The 17,676-nt window shown below is 39.9% G+C and overlaps 1 pseudogene; it reads right to left on the bottom strand.

Annotated features, from left to right (window-relative positions):
• Positions 1-7,692, bottom strand: part of LOC104101460 (MADS-box protein 04g005320-like) — a 45,241-nt pseudogene extending 37,549 nt beyond the window's left edge.
• Between the last annotated feature and the right edge of the window lie 9,984 nt (positions 7,693-17,676).

Below are 17,676 nucleotides of genomic sequence, written 5' to 3'. Positions count from 1 at the left end.
TTGGAGGTGTCCGTTGTTGAATAACAGGGCTACTTCCTCTCTCAGTTGTCGGCAGTCTTCAAATATGTGGCCGTGAGAAACAAACTTTAAGGACGCTCGTGCTAAGGCACGTAAAGCTCGGTTTGCTTGTGGCTATGATCTCGCTACACTGGAGGCCGGCGACGACGAGGAGGATGCGGGCATGGATCGGATCGAACAGGATGCCTGGTATGAGGATTAATATATTGCTGGCGATGGCAAGGATATAGGTGGATACGGTCTGGGCGATCAAGCTGGTGGCGTTGCTGGGCAAGGCGGTGATTAGTTGTTCTTTTTTGCTTAGCCGCAGACTTGTGTGTACTTTTTTGTAGGCGTGCATCCTTTGTAAAAACAAATGTTCTGAGTATGAAGCGTTAGTTTTGTTATTCATACCTGATTCCTTTTCTTTGTTCTGGTTTGTGCACTTTTCTGATTTAGTTTCTTGATTGCCTTTGTCGTAACAAATTTGTTTGAGTAGGATGAACGAGGTTAAAAGTAGCCTTCATGTAGTTAAGGCCGTGGGCCGAGTAGGTGTTAATTCGAATGAGGTCGAATATGACCTTTGATCTAATTGAGGTCATGGGACGAATAGGTGCTAATTCGAACAAGGTCGAATGTTATCTTTATTTAATTGAGGCCGTGGGCCGAATAGGTGCTAATTCCAACGAGGTCGAATGTTACCTTTATTTAATTGAGGTTGTGGGCCGAATAGGTATTAATTCGAACGAGGTCGAATGTTACCTTTAATTTTGGAGAGCAAAAATAAACTTCATGTACCTGTGCTTTATTCATATTCCTGGAGAGATTTACATATTTTCCGGGCATTGGCTGGTAGTTCAGTCTCAGTCTATCTAGTCCCATCATTGGTCGAACTGGAAAAATAGTAAGAGATCGAGCAATAAACTAGCTGTCCAGTGCCCTCGTTTGTGCGCACTTCAATCCTAAAGTATCCCCGTCCTCGCCTCGTTAAAAACCTCCTCGAGAAAATCCAATTAGGACAAAACTCGAGTGAGGGAAAAAATAGTGCGACTTTGGGGACCTCGTCCTTTAAAAGTTGAAGTATTTGAGGTGTGTAATGTTCCAGTTGTTTGATAGTCGCTTTCCTTCCATTGTTTCTAGTATGAATGACCCTTTGCTTGCTAATGCCGTGATTTTGTAGGGGCCGTCCTAGTTTGCCTTCCCGTGGGTATTTGCTTGCTTGTGTTTTAGCTTTAAGCACGTAGTCCTCGACATCAAGTGGCCTGATCTTTACCCTCTTGTTATAGTAGCGTTCTGCTTGTTGCTTTTAGGCGACCATTCTTACATAGGCCATATCTCTTCATTCCCCGGCTTCGTCGAGTTTCTGCTTTCTACTGTCATCGTTTTGGGGTCCGCTTTCATGGAAATATCTTAGATTGGGTTCCCCGGCCTCGACTGGTATTATTGCATTATTCCCATAGACTAATTAGTATGGCGTTTCCCCTGTGCTCATTTTTGGCGTTGTTCAGTAGGCCTAGAGTGTTTCTTGTAATATCTCCGGCCACAGTCCCTTGGCGTCTTCAAGCTTCTTCTTCATGATGTTCAGTATTAACTTGTTGGGGGACTCCGCTTGCCCGTTGCCCACGGGGTGGTAAGGCGTCGATAGTATTCTCTTGATGTGTCATTTTTCAAAAAAGTCGGCGACCTTCTTTCCTGCAAATTGAGGTTCGTTGTCGCAGCTGATTTCTTTGGGGAGACCCAAACCGCATATGATGTTCTTCCATATGAAGGTGATTACTTCTTGTTCGTGTATTTAGGCGAATGCTCCTGCTTCCACCTATTTAGAGAAATAATCAGTTAAAATCGGGAGAAATCGTACGTTACCTGCCAGGAGGGGGCCCATGATATCCATTTCCCATTAGATGAACGGCCAGAGGGAAGTTACTGATTGTAGGTGTTCGCCTGTTTGGTGGATCATTGGGGCGTACTTATGGCATTGCTCACATTTTTCACGAAATCTGCAGCCTCCTTTTTCATGGTGGGCTAGTAGTATCCTGCTCGTATGAGGCACCTGACAAAAGCTCGATTGCCTGAGTGAGCTCCACAGCGGCTTTCGTGCACTTCTTCAAGGACGTGAAGCGTCTAATTTGGACCCAAGCATTTCACCAGGGGGCTGCCATATGTTCTTTTGTATAGGTCATTGTGAATGGTGTTGTACTTGGCCGCTTGCATTCACAGCTTCTTGGCCTCTTTTTTAATAATTTGGGAGTATGTCGTTCTGCAAATATGTAATAATACGGTTGCACTAGTCCCAAGATAGGTTTATAGTTCTTATCTCAATTTTGGTCTCCTCTTGTGATGTTTTTGGTGGCTTCTGCTAATTTGGCAAGGCCATCCGCCTCGATATTCTGTGCTCGGGCAATCTGATCAAGCTGGCATTTGTCGAACTCAGGTAGTAGTCTGCAAATTTCGGTCTGGTATTTTTGTAACCTTTTCTCCTTGATTTGGAAAGTCCATGTGACTTGGTTGACCACGAGCTGAGAATCACAGTGCAACCTTAGCCGCTTCGCCCCGTATTTGAGTGCTAGTATTAGTCCTGTAATTACGGCCTCATATTCTTCCTCGTTGTTAGTCTTGTTCGGGCACCTTATAGATTGGCGAATCACTTCGCCTGTTGGGACTTCGAGTATGAATCCCAGCGCGAACCCTAACACGTTGGATGAGCCGTCAGTGTATAGGACCCAGAGGTCGTGTATTTAGGGAGAAGCATGGACGACTTCCTTTTCGACTTCAGGCAGTATGTGCGAACTGAAGTCAGCGACGAAGTCGGCGAGGACCTGAGACTTTATCGTCGTTCGCGGTCGATATGTAATATAGTACTCGCTTAGTTCGATGGCCCATTTGGACAATCTTCCCAAAAGTTCAGGTTTGTGTAAAATGCTTATTAAGGGGAAAGTCGTGACGACCGAGATGGGGTGGCATTGGAAATATGGTCTAAGCTTCCGTGAAGCTACGACTAAGGCCAGAGCCAGCTTTTCAAGATGGGGGTACCTCAACTCGGTGTCGACTAGTGTCTTGCTTATGTAATAGATGGGAGATTGCATACCTTTATTTTCTTGGACTAAGACTGCGCTCATAGCTACTTCGGACACGGCGAGATAGACGAGGAAAGGTTGTCCTGGTTCCGGTTTTGAGAGCAACGATGGCGAGGACAGGTACATCTTTAACTCCTTCAGTGCTTGGACGCACTCATGGGTCCATTGGAGGCCGTTCTCCTATTTTGATTACGCCGAAGAAATTTTGGCACCTATCGGAGGACCACGAGATGAACCTTGACAGAGCGGTGATACGACCGGTCAGTTTCTGGACTTGCTTTTTGGTAGTCAAGTGCTCTGGTATACCTTTGATGGCCTTAATTTGGTCAGGATTGACCTCGATATCCCGCTGCGACACTAGGAGACCTTAAGAATTTCCCTGAGGCCACGTCGAATGCACATTTCTCGGGGTTCCATTTCATGTCGTATTGCCTGAGTATGCCGAAGGCTTCTCTTAAATGGCCAATGTGATCTTCTTTCTTTTTGGATTTGACCAGCATGTCGTCGATGTATACCTCCATTGTTTTTCTAAGTTGTTCTTTGAACATCTTTGTCACCAGCCTTTGGTAAGTTGCCCCCACATTTTTCAATCCGAATAGCATGACCCTGTAGCAGTACGTCCTCTGGTGGGTTATGAAGGTGGCTTTTTTCTTTTCTTTTTCCTTCATAAGGATCTGGTTGTAGCCCAAGTAGACGTCCAAGAAACTCAGCAACTCATGCCCGGCTGTCGCATCGATGAGCTGGTTGATATGAGGTAGTGGAAACGAATCATTGGGGCAAGCTTTGTTCAGGTCGGTGAAATCTATGCACATCCGCCACTTTCCATTCTTCTTTTTCACCATGACCACGTTGGCGACCATTGGAGTACTTCAACTCTCTGACAGAGCCATTTTCCAATAATTTTTCCACTACTTCGCGCACTGCATCATTGATAGCGGAATTGAACTTACGTCAAACCTGCCTTACTGGGGGGTAGAGTGCATCAACGTTCAATTTGTGTGTGGCGATCTCCATTGGGCTACCTGGTATATCTGCATGGCTAAAAGCAAACAGGTCCGCATTAGTAATTAGAAATTTGCGAAACTTACCCTGTTCTTGGAGTTTGAAGCCGATATAAGCTTTATTGTTGTGGTCGTTGACATCTAGCTGAACGGGATCGAAGTCCTCTATGGTTGACCCTATAGCCTCGGCCACCTCAGGGTCTCTGATGACGTCCTTGATGTCGTCGCATATCGACCTCAACCCTATTGATTGCTTCTCTTTATCTCTCATTTATTAGGTGGTCGTGCAGTCTAGGGCGATGCAGTAGCACTCTTGGGATGTGCGTTGCCACCCACGTTTGCTGAATATGCCCCATGGAGTTGGGAATTTGATGACTTGGTACAAGCTGGAGGGTATGGCTCTCATGGAGTGTATCCACGGTCGCCCTATTATGGTGTTGTATGTCGTATCCTGGTCTATGATGTGGAACGTGGTCTCTAGAGTGACGCCACCCGCCAGGACGGGGAGTGTGATCTTGCCAGATGTTCGTTCAACTAAATTGTTAAAGCCTGTTAGTGTGATGCAGCGTGGTACTATCTTGTCCTCGAGTTTCATTTGTGTGAGTACTTGGGGATGGATACTACATGCGCCGCTCCCATCATCTACCATAATTCATCTTACGTAGGTATCTAAAATTCATAAAGTAATAACAAGAGCGTCATAGTGAGGGAATGCCAAACCGTTTGTATCTGGCTTATCGAAGATGATACTTTCTTCGAGTTCATCATACCGTTCGTGGGTGATCGGCCGTTTGAGCTTGTAGGTCGTGGTGAAATTCACACTGTTGACGGAAGCGTCGTCCCCACCGCCGATGATCATGTGGATGGTGCGGGCTGGAGAGGGCGGCTTCGGCGGCCCTTGATGTTCGCGTCCCCTAGAAAAGTTGGTCCTTCCCCAGTCGCTCAGCAATTCTTTGAGGTGTCCCTGTCGCAACATGTTTACGACTTCCTGTCTTAGGGCGATGCGGTCTTCGGTTTTGTGTCCTCGCTCTTGATGGAACTCGTAGAGAGCATCTTATTTTCTGGTATTCGAGTTCGATCTCATCTTCTGTGGCAACTTAACCTTGGGTCCGAGTTTCTCCAAGGTGTAGATGATCTCTGTAGGTGACACAAAAAAATTGTGAGCAGATAGTAAATGGGGCATACCTCTTTCATTTCGGTGAGTCCCCGTTCTTGATAGGGGCTAGCCCTTTTCATGGCGAGGTGAGGATACAGCGGTAGTTCTGACATATAGGAGATATCGTTCCCAGTTTAGCCGTGAGGCCGCTGGATCTCTTCTGATATCACTTCTCCGTTCTTTTTTGGGTTCTGGTTGTACTGAGGTCAGTCGATGAATCGGCCCATTGAGGTCTTCTTCATCTGCTCGAACTTCGGCACAATATGCATTATGTATTTTGTCCCAAGTTGTTGGGGGGTACTTCATAAGCCGGCTTAATAATTTTCTTGTTGCTCTTGAACTATTTCTGTTTAGCCCGTTTTGAAAAGCGGCTACCGCCATTCCCTCTGATACTTTGGGTAAAGTCATTCTTACTCGGTTGAAACGGGCGAGGAAGTCCCTCAGTCCTTCTCCCGGGGACTGTTTGATAGCAAAGATATCATTCACTCTTGCCTCGGCCTTCTTGGCCCCGGCATGGGCTGTCGCGAACTTATCGGCCATTTCCTCGAAGGTTTCGATGGAACGAGCTAGCAGTTGCGAGTACCAGGTTAATGCCATTCCCGTTAGGGTTTTGCCGAATTTCTTCAGCAGAATGGAGGATATTTGTTCTTTGGAGAGGTCATTGCCTTTCACAGCGATGATGTAGTGGGTCACATGATCCTCGGGGTCGGTCGTGCCATCGTATATTTTCATGTAAGGTGGCATTTTGAAAGTCTTTGGTATGGCATATGGGGCAGCACTATCACTGTACGGCTTCTCGACGAACCGAACGACATCTCTCTTCGGCAATAACTTAGGAGCGGCCGGTATTTTATCGACCCTTTCTTGATGCTCTCTCATTTGATCCCGAAGTTCCTTGTTCTCATTTTTCATTTTCTCCATCCTTTTCAGAATGGTTGTGAGAGCATCACCACCTGCATTGTTAACAATATTGTAAGTGATACCTGTCGTCGCGGGTTCGGGGGGGAGGTTAATCGTGTTGCTCGTTTATTGGTGGTGCAACACGGGTTCTCGCATTTGTTGCAGCTGCATCCTAAGCGGTTTTATGGAGGACGCTGGTCAGTGTATCAGTTAGCCAGGCCTCAAGAAGTTTCTTTATCGCTGGCGGTGTCTCCTCTCCCACGGATGTGGAGGCTGTCTTGCCGAGGGATTTTGTGATGCTGCATTGGGGAGGGGGCGATCCACCTCGCCTAGGGGAGGCGTTCGGCATTGTGTCCTCGTCCACTGCTTCAGAGCTTTCATAGATGATGTCCATGAGGTTGGTTGGGAGGTCACTTATCATTCTCGTTCTTTATTCTCTGTTACCGGCCATGTTAGATCGGTGCATGCAGAGAGAGAAGAAAAAGAAAAAAAAGGTTCTTCTTTTCATTTTTTTTACGTCAGCTACCAGTGCCGGTAGTAGATCTTGAAGAAACTAAACGACTTAGTTAGAAAATCCTCACAGACGGCGCCAAATTGTTTGACCATAAAATGTAATCTCCGGTGAAACTATTAAATTTACGTAGTATGGGGTTAATTCTGACTAAGGATAATAACTCTAGATATTAAGCACAAAAACGTATAGTAGATAGGACAGATTCCGTATATGGTTGGTGACAATAAATGCAAAATACTCTTAAAGCAAGGACGCTAAGGGTATTATAGATAACAATAAATGTCAATAAATTATATTTAAGTAAATAAAGAGAATGATTCGCCTAATAATGGATGAGTGAGACGAATATTTTGCGTGACAATGATGAATGATAGATAGATCCAGGATTCGCATGAACAATCCTCGGATCTGATGGAAAGGTGGGGAATAATATATCACCAAGAATATTTGTAAAGGTAACTTTTGTGTTTTTACCAAAGAGAGAGTCCTCTTCTCAAAAGTGTTCTTATCAGAGTTAATATTACATGCCCATATCATTGTCTCTTCTTTCTATATATATGAGGCATTTTTCTTAGAAAACCCTAATAGTGCAAATGCAGGGAATATTCCCTTTTAGTACCCTATCTTAACAAATTAACCGTTGCAAGTCTTATTATCAATAGTCAATCTCGACCTCGACCCTTGCTAGCATTTTGATTTCGATAACCGTCGATATCTTGACCACGGCTCATGTCGGCACCTCGGCCATTGACCTCGCTGCGTCTTGGGCGAGCTCGGCCGATAACTTTCTTTAATGTTATATTACGCTAAATATTTTGAAGACGTATTTTGTCCTATAAAAACTTACCTTGAGCTGCTGCAGAATTCATAGAGTTTGCCAGTATTAATTAGAGAAAATGATAAGAGCAACTTCAGCATCACAAAGAATAGAAAGTTCATAAGCTTTCTTGAGCAGTCCATTTCTTCTCTTTGCAAAGGTCACTTGTCTATTTATTTTATTCTCAATTCTTTTCAGTTCTACCTTCCCTCTTCCCATTTTAGCTAGCTTTCTTTTTTTGGCTTTCTGAATGAAATATAATATAAAAATGTAACAAGATTAATTCTATTCTAAATCAGTTGTTTTAGTCTGGAAAACTGGTGTGTTTTGCCATAATTAAAAGTCTATGTAAGACAGTTCAATTATAGTTTTGGTTGCTCCCTCTTCTCCTTCTTTTCTGATCCTTTACCTCTTCTTTTTCTTTCTTTTTATCTTCTGGGGTAAGGATAATAGCTGTAGTTTTTATTGTGCGTCAGGTCTTAGGTTTCTTTATATACGTATACAACATTGTAAGCATAGCTCCACAAATACATGCAAATATTTAATAGTCACAAAGAAAATTTATACTATCATATCACATAAAAAAGACTTCTAATTAAAGAATATAATTATTCATAATAATCAAATTACTAACTTAAAACGTAATGTTAGTTATATGTATAACTAATTAAAGTACGTTAATAATATAAAAAAAAATTACGATTTTAGTGTATCTAAGTTAAACTCACGCATATATATTACTCTTAGAACTTGAAAATGCATTGGTGCAAACTCTGCAAGTGCTTTTGTTATCTCTTCTGATCTTTTGTAACTTAATATTTTCCTAGCCAAGGAAAAAAAATTAATAGGAAGATATGAAAAAAGGTTTTTTTTAGTCACTCTTATTTAAAATTTATTGGCCTGATTAATCAAGATTAAGGTCGTGTATAACCGAGGAAACAGAGGCGAAGCCAGAATTTCAAGTTTATAGGTTCGAGATTTTAATTGTTTTAAGTTACTGTGTTCAAAATTAACAATTTATACATATTCAATGGATTTTTTAAGACAAATATAAAGTTCGAACCAAAACTATTGAGCTCGACCGAACCCGCACTCGGCTCTATATCTCCGCCCCAGCGAGGAAACCTCTTTCTTCAGAAATTTCTTCATTCCCAAAGTGCGAGTCAAGACCCCTCTATCCCATTACATTCCTTGATGGTGAAAAAAAGGGGAAAAGGCAATATTATTTACTTCGCGGTTACTGTTTTATAAGAGCTAAATATATAGAGAGAGACCTAAAATCTTTTACTAGCTAACCTGGTTTCTTTTTTTCTTTTAACTTTTTTCTATGAGAACTTTTAATTGTAATATCTTTTAATATTGCTTCAGAAAATGAAAGTAGCAGAAATGAGGATGTTGAGGTAGATGTGCAGGCACATTAGAATGGATAAAATTGGGAATGAAGATATTCGGGAGAACGTGAATGTGACGTCCATGGATGACAAGATATGGAAAGCAAGACTCAGATGGTTCGGGCACGTACAGAGGAGGAACTCAGATGCCCCAGTAAAAAGGTGCGAGCGGTTGGCATTGGTGGGTACGAGGAGAGGTAGAGGGTGGCATAGGAAGTATTTGGGAGAGGTGATCAGGCAGGATATGGTGAGGCTTCAGATATCCGAGGACATGGCCCTTAATAGCAAGCTGTGGAGGTCGAGTATTAAAGTTGTAGGTTAGGAGGTAGTTGAGTATATTTCCAACTCGTACCAGTGTGAGGATAGTCTGATAGAATTTTGTATTAGACTGCTAGTGGTCAATGTTGTGTTCATACTACTCTTCCGTTTTCACACACTACTCTTCCGTTTTCATAGTATCAGGCCTTATTTACTAGTTATTGTTTTTATTTTTCATCTATTTACTGGTTCTTATGATGTTATTATTTCAATGAATTTTGTTGATGGTACTGATATATTATCTCTTTTCGTGTTCTTGAGCCGAGGGTCTATCGGAAACAACCTCTCTACTCTCTCGGGATATAGAGGTAAGGTCTGCGTACGCACTGCTCTCCCCAAACTCCACTTGTGAAATTTTACTAGGACGTTGTTGTTGTATCCTTTAATACTTCAAAAACATTTCTTTATAACTAAAAAATTTATCTTTTGCCCAACTGGTCTTTCTGTTTTTTTTTCTTTTGAATTTGTCATGAATGATCGCATTCAAAATTATGGTGATAAAGCATACTAAAGTATTTTGAGATAATAGCAATCAAATGGTATATCCCCACTCAAAATAAGGGTAAAATATAAAATACGTCGATCAGCCGAAAATTTAAATTCATTAGTTAAGAAATATATAAATTATATTTATTATATGTATATAGTACTCATATATACAAAACAAATAATATATTATCGACTATTATTTTAGTGAGCAGTTAAAAAAATATATATTTCTGAAAGTATAAATCCATAAAAAAACGAGTTTATATTGCTTGCAAATTTTCTTACATGCATCTTTTTCCTAATATTACACTCGCCCCCTCCCCCCTCCAAAAAACAAAAACTCCAAATATTCTCGGATTCTCCATACGAGTGGAGGGGAATTTATGTCTTTGGAGTCTTTCCAGTATAAGTGCTCTCCACACCAGGAAAGGAAAGAAAAACAAAGGTTACCTCCAAAGAAGAAGGAAAAAAGTAGAAATTGAAAATAAGAAAATAAAGAAAAAACTTTTCTTTTCCTTTCTTTCTTGAGAGAGAGAGAGAGAGAGAGAGATAGAGAATACTCCTTTTTACGTACTATGATACAGAGAATTGGATGTCAAGTCATGGAGTTCCCCCTCAGAAAACGATGATTTAAGATTTTTTGGACATATTCACCCTTTTATGTAATTCAATTTGCAAACAAAACTTAAAAATTGACTTAATTAGAAGACTTTTTTTACCCTTTAATGAGTCTATTAGGCACGAATTAATCGAGAATATTTTAAATATCGAATAGTTAAAAAACTTCATAGTTAATGACGATCAACTCCTTTTTAGATGTGTGCTTGACAACCTAACCTAAGAGAGGAGGAACCGACTCTATTCGAACCACGTCAATAGCCTTCTTTTCTTTGAAACTCCTTATATTCTACTATGCAGTATATGTATATAAAAGTAAAAAGGGTGGTGAATTGACGATTTTTATTTTCAGTATTCTAAATAGTTGACTAGTTTACCAATTAGTCGACTAGAGATAAGAACATAATAATAATAATGAAGAAATGAAGTGCAGGAAATAAAGACACCATAATTTTTATACGGGTTCGGATTCAATGTGAATCCTACGTCCAGTCCCCTTGGGTTGCAAGGGTCTTTTTCAGTATTTGAAGTGTCTCGAGTACAAGTTGATTGATGTATCTTTACACAAACAGCTTAGTTTATATGTCACTTTTTCCTTCTTGATACAATGTCTCACCAGTGTTTATCTCTTTTTTTTCTCTCACTAATTACACAGCAGATCTAAAAAGAAGTACAATGCTTGTTTGGAGTAGAACAAAAAGAGTGATAATGGTTCGTTTAAAGTATATATGATTCAAGCCTGGAATAGATGTATATATAATTCGTGAAGCCTTATTGACTCTTGATTGACGCGAATCTCGAGAGATTACAAACCCAAGGGAATTGATCCTTGAACCGAATCGCAAATTGATTATTTTCAAGGATAAGGTTAGGTTTCTGTTGATCTTTCTTGACTTGTGTCCTTGATAGACTTTTCTTCTGCGGGGCAGATCTTTTCGTTACTTGAGTGATTGATGATGGAATCTTGATTTCGGGCTTTAACGATCTCCAGTGTAGAACTTTGCACTCTTATTTTTTTTTGATTTTGGAACCTTCCTATACTAGCTTCCGTCAATTATCTATCAAATCATTGATTGATTTTTCTTCTGAATTTCCGATGCTTCTTCCATTTTCATAGCTAGTCATTAATACTTTTCCTTTCCTTTATTTTCGTTGATGGATTGTTTTCCCTAGTCCATGCTTGAATGATAGAGAGTCTTGATTTTTTTGTTTTATCTCTTTTGATCCTGCACCAAATGTGATATATTATTTTTCATCATTAAAAATCATATTTAACAATCTCCCCCTTTTTTACGATAACAAAAATAATATATATATAAACAATAGTTTACTTCCCTGTTGGTTTGCTCTGCTGTAGTCGACTCCCCCTTAACAGGTGTTGCATATGCTTCAGTCGACAAACTACAGTTTACTCCCATGTTATCTTGCTCTGCTGTAGTCAACTCTCCCTCAACATGTGTTGCATATGCTTCAATCGACTCCCCCTCAACAAGTGTTGCTATTTGTCCTGCAATGTATGACTATCTTTTCTCCCCCTTTTTTACATCAGCAAAGAGAGGACAAGCATATATACAATTGAAAACAAGTAGAAACAGGCACATCATAGGCAAATATTTGCAAACTATAGGCATGCAAAGTTTAGCAAAAGTAAAGAAAGTATCCAGCGACTGATTATCCAGTCCAAAACAGAAAAATAGCAAAAATAATTGTCTGAAACATCCATAACTAACGACACAAGAAATAAGTGAGAGTGTTGCAAATCGCCTCCTTTAGACACTCAAAGCTGGCATTAGCTGAAATTGTCACCCCATCAATCCTGTCATATACTTCTTTGAAGGCTTTGACTGTGTTCTCTGCAAGTTTGAGAATTTTGACCCTTATCTTTGAAACGTCGGACCCCGTCTCTTTGGAGATGGCATGGATGTCTCCAACCGTTGATTGAGTTGCAGCAAGAAGGTCCTTGATGATGATCAACTTGTTGTCAATAACAGTCGATCTTTCTCTACAATATTAGGATCACCTACACTATGATGGGAAACAGAGGCTTTAATCTTAGAATCAGGCTGAACATTCTTGACTTCACCTTCCTTTATCTTCACCCAGGAACCCTTAGTACACACATACCCCATACTAGCAAAGGCTCTAGAATTGTAGGACTTTGAAACAGAGACAAAGGGGTATTCTGAGATAGAGATGTTGTGGGCTTTCAAGATGTGGGTGATAGCCATTCTATAGGGAAGACTGGTGGGATCATCAGCACTTTCAATCATGAAGTTTATGACCCATGAGGACAGTTAAACCTTAAGTTTAGTCACTAGACAATAGGCAAGAAAGGTATCTTGTTGAGAGAAGGTGGAGAATGAGCCAGTGCAAGGAAGGAGAGTAGTTGCAACAATGTGGGCCAGAACTCGGGTTTCGAAACTAACATCACTGGGACCTAACTGGTTAGGAAGGAAATTAGATGGACACTCAAGCAATATAACATTTTGCTTGATCAAAAGAAATTTCAAAGTCATCAAACCAAGTATTTTTGAAAAGCATGGGAAAGCCAGAGCACTTACACTTAAAAAATGAGTCAAACATGGCACAATCAAGGATAATGCGTTTTCCTAGAACTAGGGATTCTAACTTATCAGGCTTGCTAGAACGAAGATTGGCATAGAACATTCTCACTAAAGGTTCATAAACTTTGGGAGGGGGTATAGAGAAGAATTTAGACCATCCTTGAAAAACAAACAAATACTTTACCTTACAATTGAGGGCCTCCATGTCATCAAGATCGATTACTATGTCGTGAGCAATGGGCTTGTCTTTGAAAGCAACAAAGAAATCCCTATTTGGGGTATCCCAGAAATTGAGGTCAGACTCTAGAGAACTCGAGAGGTATACTTTGGATTTCTTGGGGGTAAAATATTCAAGGGTGTCTTCCATGGTCCTTTTGCCAAGAGCTTTTTTTCCTATTCGGTGAGAGTGGTCAAATGGTTCTGCCTGAGAAGAGAAAAACCCTTCTGAGTGGTCAGACCCTAGGTCTACTTGTTCTGGAGGCTGAGAAGAGGATTTTCCCTTAGAACGAGTACTTTTTATAGTGGAGGCAGAAGGATTCTTGGAGTGTTTAGCCATTGGAGAATTTTAAAGAAGGGTTTCTGAGCGATAAGAACAATGAAGACAATGAAGGATGGTTTAGAGGATTAAAAAGAAAGGATTTTGACGGTTGAGTACAGGAAAGGAAAGGGTGTCAGTGTAGGATCATGTTGATTGATTTTCCTTTCTTGAAAGTTGCGACTGATGGGAAAAGAGAGGGAAATCGGAGGCGCTTAATTAATTCGTACTTACAGAGAAAATAAAACTAAAAACATTAGACATGCAAGAATTGAAATTAACATATAAGTCCTAATTTTTATGATCAAGCGAAATAATGCCAATTAGTTCTCTTAGGGAGCAATTCAAGTAAAGGCTTTGTAAAAATGTCTGCTAATTGATTAGTGGTGCCAACAAATGATAATTCTATATCTCCCTTAAGGACATGATCTCTAATGAAATGATGTTTAATATCTATATGCTTAGCCCTAGAATGATGCACATGATTCTTTAAGAGACATATAGCACTAGAGTTATCACAAAATATTTGAATAGGTTTAAAAAATAGTTCATAATCACCCAGTTGATGAGAAATCTATAGTAACTATGCATAGCATTGCCCAACGGCAATATATTCTGCTTCAGTTGTGGATAATGCAATTGAGCCTTGTTTCTTACTGTTCAGTGACATTAATGCCTTTTCCAGTAATTGACATGTTACGCTGGTGCTCTTTTTGTCTTCCTTATCACCTGCAAGATCAGCATCTAAAAAACCTTCAAGCTTAAATTGTTAGAACGTGGGTACCATAGTCCATATGATATAGTTCTGATGAGATAATGAATTATTCTCTTTACTGTAGTCAGATGCGATTCCTTAGGAGCTGACTGAAACTAGCACATTTACACACACTGAACATAATATCTGGTCGACTGCCAGTCAAGTAAAGCAAAGAGCTAATCATTCCACGATATTTAGTTTCATCAACTGGATTTCCTTGTACGTCCTTGTTGAGACTTGTTGACGGGCTCATTGGTGTACCAATTGCTTTAGCACTGCTCATGCCAAACTTTTGAATTAATTACTTTGTATATTTCATCTGGCACACAAAGGTTCCTTCTTCAGATTATCGAATTTGAAGTCCAAGGAATAACGTAAGATGTCCCATCATGCTCATTTCAAACTCACTTTGCATAAGACTAGCGAATTTATTACTCAAAAGAGGGTTAGCACTTCCAAAGATAATATCATCAATATAGACTTGAATAATAAGATTACCTCTTGATGATCTTTTGATAAATAATGTAGTATCTACTTTACCTCTTGTAAAGCCATGGACAAGTAAAAATGAGTTAAGCCTTTCGTACTAAGCTCGTGGAGCTTGTTTGAGTCCATACAGAGCTTTAGTCAATTTATACACGTGGTAAGAAAATTTTGAGTCTTTAAAACCAGGAGGTTATTTTACATATACCTCCTCATCAATAAATCCATTTAAAAAGGCACTTTTGACATCCTTTTAGAAGAGTCTAAATCGTTTGAAGGATGCATACGCAAGAAGAATCCATATAGACTCTAGCCGATCTACTGGTGCAAAGGTTTCATCATAGTTGACTCCTTCCTGCTGTGAGTAGCCTTGGGCTGCTAATCTGGCTTTGTTTATCACAACCTTTCCATCTTCATTTAGCTTATTTCTGAAAACCTATTTGGTTCCAACTACAGTAGCATTTGCAGGCTTAGGTAGCAGTTCCCAGACTTGATTTTTATCAAATTGATCGACTTCCTCCTGCATTGCTTGTACCCAGCTGGAATCTTTTAAGGCTTCCTCAACTTTCTTTGGTTCGATCTAAGAGATGAATGCTATATTTGCCTTTTTCTTGAAAGTGATCTAGTTTTCATTCCTTTACTTGGATCTCCTATGATAAACTTCTGAGGATATTCCGGTTCACTTCTCCACTCATTTGGACGTGTTGCAATCGTATAAGTAGTTGACGCCTTCTGTGATTTTGGTTGGTTATTGACAGGTTCATTAGTCGACTCTGTGACACCGTCTGTATTATCAATCGACTTTTGTGATTTTCTTGACTGTGATGTTTCTTGGCTGATATCTTCATCATCTGCAATAATTCTTTTCTCGGGCGTAGTGTTATTTTTATCAAATATGACATGTATCGATTCTTCTACAGATAAAGTACATTTATTATAAACTCTAAAATATCTACTATTTATGGAATAACCTAGAAAAATACTTTCATCACTTCTTGGATCAAATTTTTCAAGATTTTCCTTACCGTTGTTGTGGATAAAACACTTGCTGCCAAAAGGATGAAAATAGCCTATGCTGGGCCATTTACCTTTCCATAATTCATATGGAGTTTTCTTCAAGATAGGTCTTATGAGACATCTGTTGAACATATGGCAGGCTGTACTTACTACTTCTGCCCAAAAATGATTTGGTAGGGAATGTCCCAATATCATTGTTCTGGCCATACCTCTCATGTGACTGGAACACGCACTGTCTAAGTACCATTTTCCTTTTGCGGGTCTTTCTGTGGTGTTCCTGTAAAGTAGAATTATCACTTTCGTTTAGGTACCCAAGCTTGCGTGGGTCCTTGTTGTTTAGTTCTACTAAGATCAGGATTAATTTTGGGGTTCCAAATCCATCGTGTAACATTAGATTTATGAAATCGACAAAAGGAATATTTGTGTCCAATTCTGTGCGGTTTATAGCGCTTGGGCTGAAGGAGCCCCTCTGGAGTCTGCACACCCCCCCAGTGAGCGCGGTTGATATTATTTAGGGATGGATCTTCCCTGGACATGTATCTTGTCCGAAGCATTATATACCTGGAGATGGATCTTCTCCATAGGTTGGATTGGCCCTACTCGGTACTGAGTGACTGATGATCAATTGATGTGTATATTCCGGGATGGATCTTCCCTAGGCCGGATTGGCCATATACAGTACCGAGTAATTGAGCATGATGGGTGGAATGTGTGAGAAAGTGGGATTTGAGTACTTTGAGAGTGTGAGTACATGAGTTCATCTCTAAGATGCATTGCATTGATATGCACACATGCCATACAGGCGTATAGATGTATTTTTCCTCGTGTTGTACGGTATCACGCCATTTATGACTTCTCACATATGTTGACATATGAGCATAGTGATGCATTGGTTTTACACTGGTTATCTGGAAAAAAAATGAAACATCTTTATTATTATTGAAGGGATTTTTGGGAAAATTATTGTTTTCAAATTTACTCATATTTTTGGCAACTTTGGTAAACGATTTGTGTTTTCACTGAGGTACTTAAAAGGCAGAACTATTTTCAGAAATCATGATTTGATTGAGCATTTTATCTCTGAGTTACTTCGGGTATTACTTGTTTTATATTGTTATGAACTATTGTTGGTTATGGAAGTTGGACTCTGACCTTGGTACGAGCTCGTCACTACTTTCAATCTAAGGTTAGGTTTGTTACTTGTTGAGTACATGGGGTCGATTGTACTCATACTACACTTCTGCACCTAGCGTGGAGATATTGGCCGCTGATGTTGCTGCGTTCGTTAGGAGCTGGATCTGAAAATGTACATGTGTCCGGTTGTAGCTGCCTCTTGTTCATGGTAGCCTTAGATTCATAAAACTTTGTTTATTTACTTTTCAAATAGATGATGTATTACTTCATACTAGCTTTGTATACTCTATTCTTAGAAGCTTATTATTTGTACTACCAGTTCTTGGGAAATGTATCAAATTCAGATAATTTCTTTACTTAACTGTCTTATTAAATATCATTGGAATTGGATAATTGTTAATTGTCTTACCTAACGGGTTGGGTTAGGTGCCATCACGACTAGTTGAATTTTGGATCGTGACAGAACCAGTATAAAAATCTTGGTTTTTTTTATTTCATGCACTTCATTTCTGCATTATTATTATTCTGTTCTTATCTCTAGTCGACTAATTGGTAAACTAGTCAACTACTTAGAATACTGAAAATAAAAATTGTCAATTCATCCCCCCCCCCCCCCGTACTTTCAATTGGTATCAGAGCTAGTCTCACACTTTTTGCTTAACAACTTGTGAGAAAAAATCATTGCAAATCAAGTAACTGTTAGAGCACTCTTTCAAGAAGGAACGTCGCAAGTCAGGCCACCATATTTCAATGTACAACACTTTTCTCACTGGAAAGTGCGAATGGAAATATATGCAAAATCTTATGATGTCAAAGTATGACGCGCTATCAAAAAGGGTAACTATTCACTACCAACGGCAGTTTAACCACCCGCTGATCCGGAAGATATAGATGAATACATAAACGAGCAA

Source organism: Nicotiana tomentosiformis, chromosome 10, assembly GCF_000390325.3.
Source record: "Nicotiana tomentosiformis chromosome 10, ASM39032v3, whole genome shotgun sequence".
NCBI classification, from domain to species: domain Eukaryota; kingdom Viridiplantae; phylum Streptophyta; class Magnoliopsida; order Solanales; family Solanaceae; genus Nicotiana; species Nicotiana tomentosiformis.
This window is presented reverse-complemented; position numbering and strand designations above follow the sequence as displayed.